Raw genomic sequence first — 11,517 nt, 5'->3', positions numbered from 1 at the left:
CTGTTCAACTATAGGTGGAGACACCTCTTCAACCTCTACATTGGTCAAATCAGTCGACTTCTCAACTACTGGGTGAGCCTGTTGTTCAAGCAGCACCCTGGTTTCATTGACCCAAGCAACTAAAGCCTCTATAATAAACGGCTTATTGACTATGGAAGGATCCTTCCCACCTAAGACCAAGTCCAAACATTGTCTAGCCTCTTAGCTGACTTTTCCAAAAATAGCTTCCATCATGAATGCAGGAGGAACTAACTATGAGCAGCAAAATCAAAAGACCAAGAGATACAAAAGAACTAAAAGGCTGTACAATCTTGTCCTAAGATACAGGAAAACAGAGCAAAATAGGTATGAACTACTTCACATCAAACTAAACATACAAATCTAAGATGGAGATAGTAAACAAGAAGTAAGGGACAGAGAAAAGCAAGGAATCAAGAACATATTTAAACTAGGAAAAAAACACAAGAACACATAAATAAACTCAACAAACTGGTCTAACACAAAATGAAATCAATACACTAATGAACAATAAATTCTAACTGTAAAGGGCCAATACAATCAAACAAAAGAACTACAGGTAACGATTTGGAACTAGAAATACTACACTACTACTACACTACTAAATCAGAGAGAAAGTGCTTAAGCTAAACATAAACATAAATGAGCAATAAATTTATTAGGTTTTAAAGTAATTACGTCTCACCAAAGAGCCGTGAAAAACCAAACCTAATTGAGTGCATGAAATCTGATCCAATATGTTCTTTTAAAAATCCAAATAAAGATAAATCCTTCCTCATCCAAGCGAAAAACATGCCAGAGGGGTATATGACAGCCGGCCAGAACAGAACTGAGGCCAAAGCATCCGTTTCCCTTCTAGAATATGAAATCTCGTGGGATTGCTCAAATTCAGAGCGGATTGAAGAAAAACAGTGAGGACCTGGGCTTCCAAGTTTTCGAGAAAAAATGAAGTCAGAGAATCAGAAAAAATCTCTTATCAGGAAAATTGGGAAAAGCTTTTGAGCTCACAACACATGGAGCAACCTAGACAAAAAGTGATATGAATGACATGGGTAATCGGCCTCGCCGCAACAAAACTTAAACAATCTGGTTTTGACCAAAGATGGTAGGAGTCATTGGAGCACGTGAGATAATGATTAGAATCGGCTATTTCTTCGTCAAAGGTACGACAGTAAGACATTTGGTTTGATTGGTAGACAGATGTGCTGATGAGACTTCCAGAACTCAGTAGGAATATCTTGGATGCAGGTGGGCTGGCTACTTTCTTGGATGCAAGTGTGGTGACTGCTGTTGAAGGAGGGTAAGTTGTCGATGAGTGTGATTATCAGCTCGTCAAAATATGCTGCCTAACTTAGTGACCCAATGCTTTCTCTGGCAATGGCACTCAAATAATTGAGAGAGGCATTGTCTGGCACATGTGATGGACATGTACTTTGCTTTGGAAGTCCAAGATATTGCTTGAGGAACTTAGTCCGGGTTGTATTGATGGACGCAATGGCTTGATTGAGCAAACCTGCCCAAGATCCAGACCGGCAAACAGTATTCAATGAGAGCATGTAGCATGTAGACCTGGAACACGCGCAGCACAATTTTGCATGGCATGGACCCAAGCTCGGGACAATTGAAGAGAAAACCTACTCTTGATTTCGCCTTTTTGTTAATCTGCCGAAGATGACATGTAGCGTGCAGCCCCTGTGTAAAGTCAATTCCTAGTTAGCAAAATTCCTTCACTCTTTGGAGGATTTGGCCCTCATCGGTGTAATTGATGATATCTTCTCCTTTGGGAAGTCGGCCTTGCAAGAACACCAGGATCTTGGACTTGGCCGGATTGACGACGAGGTCATTGGCCGCACACAACAATTGAAGATCGTCAAGACCATGCTGCAGCTTCACTGGTGAGGTTGCTAGATCGCCAAATCCAAAACCATAACTGGGACTGGATACAGCTTTGTCACCAAGAGTGGGTCCATCATGGCCTAAGCACACAGGTAAATCTGACACCAAAGTGTAAAAAAGCCACTGCGAGATGACGTTGGCTTCAAGAACTGCCTTTTTGCAATGCGAGCCGGACCGATTCAGGGTCGGCAGATTTAATCCCACAAGTCGTTCAATCTAAGATGGAATAGATTAGGGGACAGAACGCCATAGCCCCCTTACGCTGCGCGAAATATATTTTACGTTCTGCACTTCAGGGGGCGCTATCAAAATTGGCGCTATCAACGCCATTGTTGTACCAAAGGAAACACAGGAAAGCAGGGGAAAGATTGCGACTGAAATGGATGTTTGTTGTCTGTTGACAAATTATTGATGTTGACGGAGGTGGCGTCAGACCGGTGCTTTGTCCACTTACAGATGCTACTCATATCATGATTCCTCAACCATCGCCTTGATCTCTGCGATTTTGTAGGCCCACTCTGGATTCTTAAGCCAATGGTGATATACGCATTTCACTTATGGAATTTGAGCGAGACAGGACTTTCGTTGGCTGCCTAATATTCTCTCCCATGTCTTTCAATGTTTGAAGCAATATTCGGAGCTGGTCTGAGATCCAGGGCTTGTTCCTTATCTATTTTGATGACCTTGGTGGTAAAGAAACTCGTGTCATTAGCTTTGATAAAGCCATTGACAACAGGCCCACGCAAACCACAAGCTCCTCTGTGCATTGATCACTATCAGGCCCCTTTCTCCTGGATGATGGCATGGGTTGTGGCACTGATAGGCTCGTAGTCACTCACCTGTAAATTTTGATGTACATGACAGGATGAAGAAGGTATTGACCTCAAAACATAAATGAGGTCAAAAACAGAAGAACCGGAGTCATACACAAAGGTGGTCTTGCCCCTGCGCCTGGCCCTGCATATGTTCTTCACGTCAGCATTGGAAGACAGAGTATAACAAAGTTGTGGCACGAAAGGGCCTTGAAGGCGTGGGTGGAAGCTGACTCAATGTTTAGATGGGAGAAGACATTTTGGCGTTTCACTTCTGTGTGCATGGATGGGGTCGGATGTTTGAGGAACAAAAGGTATCTTGGCACATTGTCTGTTAGATATGGGGCCCCTAAAGAGGCAATTACAAATACACTAACCAAAAGTCAGACGAATTGACAAGAGCTGATTTTTGTGACCGCCACTCAGGGCAAAAACTTGCAAAAAAAAAGTAATGCAGTGGAACCCGCTTTCTCGTCTCCCCTTATAATCTCAATTCACTTATATCGTCGTTTTCTCAAAGTCCCCACTAAATCACTAAATCGATGTTTTTTCTTTGACAAGAAGGATCATCACGAAAAGATCCAGTTTTTGAGTTAAAATTGGTTGTGTTTCGGATGTCTGAAACCAGGACATGCGGCCAAGAGCTGCGACAAGAGATGAAATTGCGAGAAGTGTACTTGTAGACTTCCAACGTGTCTTCATTGAGAATTCAGCTACGTTGGGATGGGAACGCAAGACAGTGGCAATCCCAACTTAGTACCGGTAAAAAATCTACTTCGGCTTGTTGTATCAAGGAATTGGAGAAGAGGCGACAAACAGAGGTTGGTTCAAAAGCCGAGACCGTTCGGTGGGTGGCTCTACCATTGATTCCTGTCAAAATTCGAGTCAAAGGAAGCTGCCTTCATGTTACAACTTACGCTGGCTTGGACAATTTTGCAAGCAACTGCTTCATTAGCAACAAATTTTTGAGAGACCTTGGTATAAGCGGACGCCCCACAGAGATTAGTCTCACAACAATGGATTGCAAAGAAAAAAAAAGGATGTTGACACAAGCGGTGGACAATTTGGAGATAATGGACTTAAACGAGGACAATCGAATCTGCCTGCCAGTGGCCTTTACCAAGAGTGAATTACCGGTTTCTGCAGTGGATATAATAAGAACATTTGCAAAATATACCGATAAAGAAGTGAATGCTGACCTTGGGTTACTGATAGGAGTGAATGTTCTGGCAGCTCACCGCCCCCTCCAAGTGGTTGAGGGGCCGCAGAAACCCCTTATGCTTCAAGACACTGCCTTGGATGGGCGGTGAGCGGATCGTACACTTCCCAGGGAAGTGGATCAAACAATCCTTGCTGACATTTGAGGTCCTCATGGAGTGGGGCAATCACGTGCGACAGGCCGGGAAGAAAACGGTGGTAGAACGTGATCATGCTAATAAATTCACGAAGTTGGGAAGGAGTACGGGGAGTGGGAAAAAGCTCGATGGCTTTGATCTTGGTGCGCAAAGGTTGGATATTGGTGGCAGAAATGAGATGCCCCAAAAATTCGAGTTCATGTTGCCCGAACAAACATTTTTTTTTAAAAATTTAGTACCAAACCATTAGCCAAGAGACGCTCAAACACTTGGCGTAAATGGAAACACTGGCCACAAGAATATCGTCCAAATAAACACAGGCGAAAGGCAAATCACCCAACACTGAATCCATAAGACGTTGAAAGGTTTGGGCAGCATTCTTCAAACTGAACAGCATTCGTAAAAACTCAAAGAGTCCAAAAGGGGTGTTAACCGCCGTTTTCCCCACATCGTCCAGGGGATTGGAAATTGGTTCTACCCACGCACCAGGATGGCTTGGTTCAAATCAGTTACACGTCCAGGTAAATGAAGAATTTCCCAAATTCAATATACAGGTAGAGGTTCCATAAGACATTATTTTTGATCCATTAGCGGCAGCAAAAACAGACACTCCCGGTCTTGATTGCATTGTCCTTGAAGCTGGCAAGACACTCACTTGAGCGCCAGAATCCACCAGGTAAGTCATATTGTTTATTTTATTTGTAACATAGCGTAATCAACCACCAATCTTGTTTATTGGAGGCCGTCTTCCAAGTTTCCCTGGACTGTAGATATACTAGTCTTGGAAGAACTGGCGAACGAACATGGGAGTTTGCAACGAAAAGCCTTCTTTCCCCACTCTCGATGTAGGCGGTACCAAAGAATGAAAGATGTTCTGCTTCAACCGGCATGAATAGACTTGGGTTTGCAACAGTTCACTTTATTCTTTCTCAGTCTTTTATTTGTTTCAAAACGTAAGTCTATTAGTGAAAAATGGCACCTCAAACAACAACCCGCTGGTAGACTACGAATGAGTAATTGGAGTATATAGACGCTCTCCAAACCGGTTACAAGGGTCGCCGGATTCTTCTCCCCGATCGGGTGACAAGATTCTGAACATCCTCCCCCCCCCTTGATGCACCTTGGGGCAACGATGCATCAAATCATCTCCATTGTGGTGTGTTCGTGTGCAATCCGCAAAGTTCCTTTCTGTTTGTTGCTTTACAGGTTCTTTGGTCTGACGGTCAATTTCGACGGAACCTGAATCTTCTTGTTGGTCGGAGGCCTTTACAAGCCAATGGAGTTTTTGAATTGGGCGACAAAGAATACCTTTACAAGTTCTGAGCTTGAAAGTGCGAATCAATCCATCTTTTCCTCGCATGGGCTCAATCACAACCCCTAACGGCCACCGTGGTTGCTTGACATTGTCTTCCACTATGAGACAGACACCTCCAATCTTTGGAACCTCTTCTTCTACGTACCATTTTCGTCTAGATATCAAAGTAGGAACATATTCCTTGTACCATCGCATCCAAAATTTGTCCAAGGTTTGTCTCAAATGCCAATATCTTCTCGAAAACGATCCCGCCACCCCTGTGACTGGTGGCAAATGAAAGATCGGTCGCCCCAATATCAGATGAGCCGGTGTGATGGGGCTCACATCAAGATCATCTGTGGTTTGATAGGTTAGTGGTCTTGTATTCATGGTCGCTTCAATTTTGGTTAACATCATTGTCAATTCTGAATACGAAAGCAATGACCCACCTAACACTTTCCTTAAAGGCTACTTGAGGCTCCAATTCAGGCGTTCCCAGAATGCTCCTCGATGTGGAGCTCTTTCGGTAATGAATTTCCACTTGATGGCGCGATTGCTTAAAAATCTTTGTAAAGCTCCTGAATCGACCTCAATTTTTTTGACCCTGTTGTATGCTCTTTGCAAAATTTGGTCGGCTCGGATGAAACACTTGGCATTATCACTAAAAATGGTTAAGGGATTGCCTCTTCGACTAACCATTGTCGTTAATGCGGATAAGAATTCCTCTGTGCTCATACTATTTGTGAGCTCAAAATGCACTCCACAACTTGCTGCACAGGTAGACACGCATATATAGCCTTTCCGTGGTGCTCCATCGTCTCTCAAGTGGGTAAAAAATCCGGCCGGATACGCCGTTGGGGTTTAGTAACCGCAGAAAGGGAGCCGGAATGAGAAGAAACGAGGTGGTCCGCGAGAAGTGCCAAATCGCAAGGGGAAACAGCTTCCAATGATGGAATGAGATGCGGTCGGAGTTCTACCGGCAGGGAGTCCACGAACAAGGTCTGGAACAAGATGTACGACTCATGATCCCCCCAAAACGCCAACATATTGTCCATGAGCTGGGAAGGGCGCCTGTCTCCCAAGGGAGAGGTATCCAAAAGGAGTTGAGCCATCCCATAAGGCGAGAGGGAAAAGGTGGCCAGTAACTGGGTCTTCAATACCTCGTACTTTCCTTTTTAAGGCGGATCCGAGATTAGGTCGACAACCCGTTTCGCAGCCTCTTGATCCAAGGAAGCCACAAGGTAGTAATACTTTGTCTCCTCCGTCACTATGCGTCGCAGCACGAATTGAGCCTCGGCCTGGGCAAACCACACCTTGGGTTGCACTGCCTAAAAGGGAGGCAGTTTGACCGAGACTGAAGAGACTGAAAAGACAGGGAGCACGTCCAAACTATCCTTTGATTCGGCCATGATTGTAACAATGTTATCACGTAACGCGTGAGAACTGTCGAGATCACCATTAAAGCACGTAGTCAAGTACTTGTGTTAGAATGATTTTATTTCGTAAATATCATTCCAAGTTAACTTGGAATGAGCGAGAGCAAACATGTAACACAGGAGCAGGAGCATCGCTACAGACTCTCGAAATTTTGGTCTTCACTTGGGCAGGGTCGGTGGTTCTATTGCCTTGCATGACTTAGGGTGGGAATTGAAGGACATTGGTGCTTATGGCGGCTGGTCTCCTTCAAGTGTTATGCCTTTCAAGTATTGTCAAAAGGCCATTTCCCGCCAGGCTTCCATGTCATTAGATCTTTCCCTTAGCAATAAACTTGGATGATTATTAATCTGTCACATTCTGCTTGCGCTATGCTCCTTCTCACTACTTTGGCACATTATATTCATCAAAAGGCAATATATTTTGTTCGTCTCAGCACCTCTCACTCCCCTCTCATCCTCTCGAAGACTCAGATAGGGAAAATATCGTTTTCATTAAGCACCAAATCAAAAGAGATATTTTTGCCACTGAGGATGAGAGGGAAAAACTAGAGACAGCAAGAGAGAGAAAGAGAGGGGAGGTTGTGTTGATGATGATGACTTATTTATTTCTGGTCACAGGAACACGAGATATACAGTTTTAAATTTGTATGGTTCCTATGATCGACCTTACGGATTATTATATTCCACGTCACAAAAAGATATGTTTCACAATGTCTTTGTTGCTTCTTTGGATTCATATTTATTATTACTGAGTAGATAGGTCGCAGGTCTTGATTAAACTTTTCACTTTAGCTTTGCTTTCTTCCTCCCTGATGTGCACAGGCAGTCTTTCCCAAATTTCAACAATTCTGGTAATAATTGACTTCTTGGTTGCTTGGGGAGGGTAGGCTTTAGACGATCTTTGGCGCGTGATCTTTTCACCCACATGAGCCTCCACTCGTCCGGCTGTAAAGGGATGATTTGATCAGTCTTTTCCACAATCCCAAGCTAGCAGAGCTATCGCACGCAATGCAATAACGTATATAGAAACCTGGTTTGTTTTCTGTAGAATCTCCTTATATTCCACGTGTTTTCTTGTTGGTATATTCAAGGCAGCTTTCATGGCCGCGGAGTGGAGAGAACTTATCTTCCTTAAGACTGGATCATTCGAGTCGAGTGCGTCTGAAATGACCTCAATGCCGTATCTGAGTTTGGATGTAAAAATTGGTTCAATCATTTCCGCGACCACCACTGATGGAAGCTTCCAAGCTAAGCGACGGAGAATCCCAATTCTCTTCCGTAACTCGGGCTCCAAATTATTCAGATGGCACTTCCAAGATAGATTTTTGCTGAAAGTGAAACCGAGAAGCACTTCGGCAGTTGTTTCTTCTATTAGAGCGTCTTCTATTTCCAATGGCTCTTCCATGGATCTCCCAAACATAAGAAACTTTGTTTTTGATGCACTGGCAACGAGTCAAGAAGCTTTCATGAACTCTAGGATTTCAGCTGCCGATACCCTCAAACCTTGACGCACTTCTTCTCTTGTTTTGGCCGATGTGTAGCATGTTATATCGTCAGCGTAGGCTAATAACGAACTATTTGACACCCATTCCTCCAGATCGGCCACCATCACAAGAAAAAGCAACGGGGAGATCTTTGACCCTTGTGGGCTTCCAATACATTGATACATTTAAGAATAATGCGACAATGCAATTCTCAATTCGCCGCTTTTTGTTGCTCTTTATCATTAAGTGTGAAATTGTCCGACTAATCGGACACAAGTACAGCCTCCACCGCACCCACCCCCGGCTGAAACATTCCCCGCTTTCTGTGGGGAAGAATCCCTCCTCGCTACTTTTCCTCATTCATTTTTTTTCCTAACTCCGTACTCTGCCACATTCCGCTCGCGCTATGCTCCTTCTCACTACTTTGGCACATTACATTCACCAAAAGGCAATATATTGTGTTCGTCTCAGCACCTCCTCCTCCACTCTCATCCTCTAGAAGACTCAGGTAGGGAAAATATCGTTTTCATTACCCCCTGCCTACAGAGAGAGCTCTGGGAGTTACATGGAATATTGAGTCAGATGATTTTCAATTAAATATCAACCTTCAAGGTTAGCCCAATACCAAGAGAGGAATTTTAGCGACAATATTCTCCATATATGATCCGCTAGGACAAGTGGGTCCGGCGAATCTTCCTGGAAGGAGAGAATATTTCAAGATTATTGCCGGAGAAATGGATCATGGGACAAACCAATTTCCGAAGATTTGGCGGAAGTTTGGACCACGTGGAGAAATGAGATTCCTCTACTAGCGGATTACGCTATTGCAAGAAGGGTCAGGGTATCAGAGAGTTCACCATTGGTCGAAATGTGATCCACGTTGGTCACGACAAAGTCACGGTTAGCTACATTGAAAAAAATATCCATCCCTCGGTTGGAGTTGGCTGCCGCTAAATTACTTGTGGAGGTGGCTTCCATTGTGTAAAGGGAGCTTTCCTTTCATCTGGAAGACGGGTATTATTGGACTTATAGTGAAATGGTTCTAAAATACATCAAGAACGAGACCAAGAGATTCCAGAGATTTATTGCAAACCGAGTAGCGTTCATAAGGGAGTGCTCCAGTGTCTCTCAATGGGACCGTGTCCCTGGCGTACTGAACCCTGCCGATCTGTCTTGCCGTGGAGCAACAGTCAGGAGTTTTATGAGGGATCCACTTTGGAAGTTGGGACCCAACTTCTTGACCACAGATAAAGCAAGTTGGCCTTTACAAGTCAAAACTCCCCAAATCGAGGAAAGCAATCCCAAAGTGAAGAAAGAAAAGGTTATTTCAATTTCTACCGTGATACATGTAGATACTGGAGTTGAACTCTTCAAGAGTGTCTAACAATGGTTTAGGTTGGCTCGCATCATGCATGGATTGGTCAAAATTCAGAAGACGGCCAAAGGAATTGGACTGAAGCAATGCCTGGCTCAAGAGAGATGGGCGGCTAAACTGATGATAAACTGCAAAACTCAAGAGCAGGCCCTCAGTGAATTGATTTTTCGATTGAAGGCGGAAATTGGATTGCAAAAGTCGAGCTCAATTCAAGAAGAAACTTTAGTCCCTTCCTAGATCAAAATGGTAACTTGAGAGTTGGAGGCCGAATCCAACATCAAATGGGATCTCCTATGATATGAAACATCTCATCATTATCCCAAAAGGACATGTTGCCCGCTTTTGGTCCGGGAAATTCATGTTCTAGTTAGACATCTGGGCAAGGATGCTGTGTTGTCAAAGGTGCGCGAAAAATACAAAATCGTTGGAGAAGGACCCATGATTAAGAAAATGCTTTGTAATTGTTTGAAATGTCGCCGCTACCAGGGTTGGTTGATTGACCAGGTTTTGGCCGATCTTCCACCAGACCGCGTGGATTCAGACAAGCCTCCCTTTACAACCACTGGCGTCGATCGTTTCGACCCCTTTTTGGTTGTCAGGGGGAGGGGAAGAATACAAAAAGATACGAAATGGTTTTCACGTGTTTGACATCAAGAGCTATTCACCTTGAGGTTGTGCTCGACAAGCCTATGGATAGCTTTATTCAAGCACTGCGCCGATTTATTGCTTGTCGAGGACAGGTATCCTTGATGAGGTAAGTTAATGGAAGGAACTTCTGTGGAGCAGAGAGGGAGTTGAGAGAGATGATCTAAAATCTTGACCCATCACAAATTGCCGAAGATGTATCTGGTCGCTACATTAAATGGGTTTTCAACCCTCCATCTGCCCATCATTTTGGAGGCGTCTAAGAGCGGGAGATCAGAACGATACGGAAGGTGCTCTTGGGATTGATGATTGAACAACCACGGCCTTTTACAGACAAGTCTTTGAATACGCTATTGTGTGAGGTCGAAGCTATCTTGAATAGCCGGCCTCTAAGCCAAGTCTCTGATGATCCGGCTGACTTGGAAGCCTTGACCCCCAATCACCTTCTTCTGCAAAAATCAGGACCAACATATCCGCCTGGACTATTTGACAAAGGTGAAGGATGGGTTTACTTCGAAGGTGGGATTCGATCCCACGCCCTCTGGGGAACTATGTCGTGCCTCTATTGGGTACATAAAATCACTCAGCTACCATGGTTACTTAATACGAAGCTAATTGTTGGAAAGAGGTTCAGTATTTGGCAAACGTGTTCTGCCAAGGATAGAGAGTGGAGTATCTCAAAATTTTATTAAAGAGACAAAATTGGCCAAAACCACGTCAAAAAGTGAGGGTAGGGGACCTAGTGGTCGTTTCCCAAGAAAATGTCCATCAATATAACTGGCCCCTGGTAAAAACTGTGGACACTTTGCCTAGCTTTGATGGAGTAACCCGAAAGGTCCGTGTTAAAACAGCCAAAGGAGAGTATTTACGGCCAATATCCTTTTTGGTCATACTCCTCGAAAATAACGAGACTTCTATGGAGTCGGAATGACGAAGAACTGGATGTAACTGCCTCAATACTTTCGGGCAATTAAGGGGTTGGTGTAAAGATCTTGCATAGCAGGAAATGATCGGTGCTTTTGGACGGTCTGCGTTCAACCACATTAGAGGAACAGTTTTAGTATGCTTGCTGGAGCATGAGTTGTATAAAGTGTGTGGTTTTGTATGGTTCATTATCCGTGTCTTCACTAGAAAGTTGTGGTTCCTTTGCTTAGTGTTCCCTGGTCCGAGAGTAGAACCATGATCATATCGGTAGGATAACT

The sequence above is a fragment of the Tigriopus californicus genome, chromosome 2, assembly GCF_007210705.1.
Source record: "Tigriopus californicus strain San Diego chromosome 2, Tcal_SD_v2.1, whole genome shotgun sequence".
Classification (NCBI taxonomy): Eukaryota; Metazoa; Arthropoda; class Copepoda; order Harpacticoida; family Harpacticidae; genus Tigriopus; species Tigriopus californicus.
Note: the sequence above shows the minus strand (reverse complement) of the source record.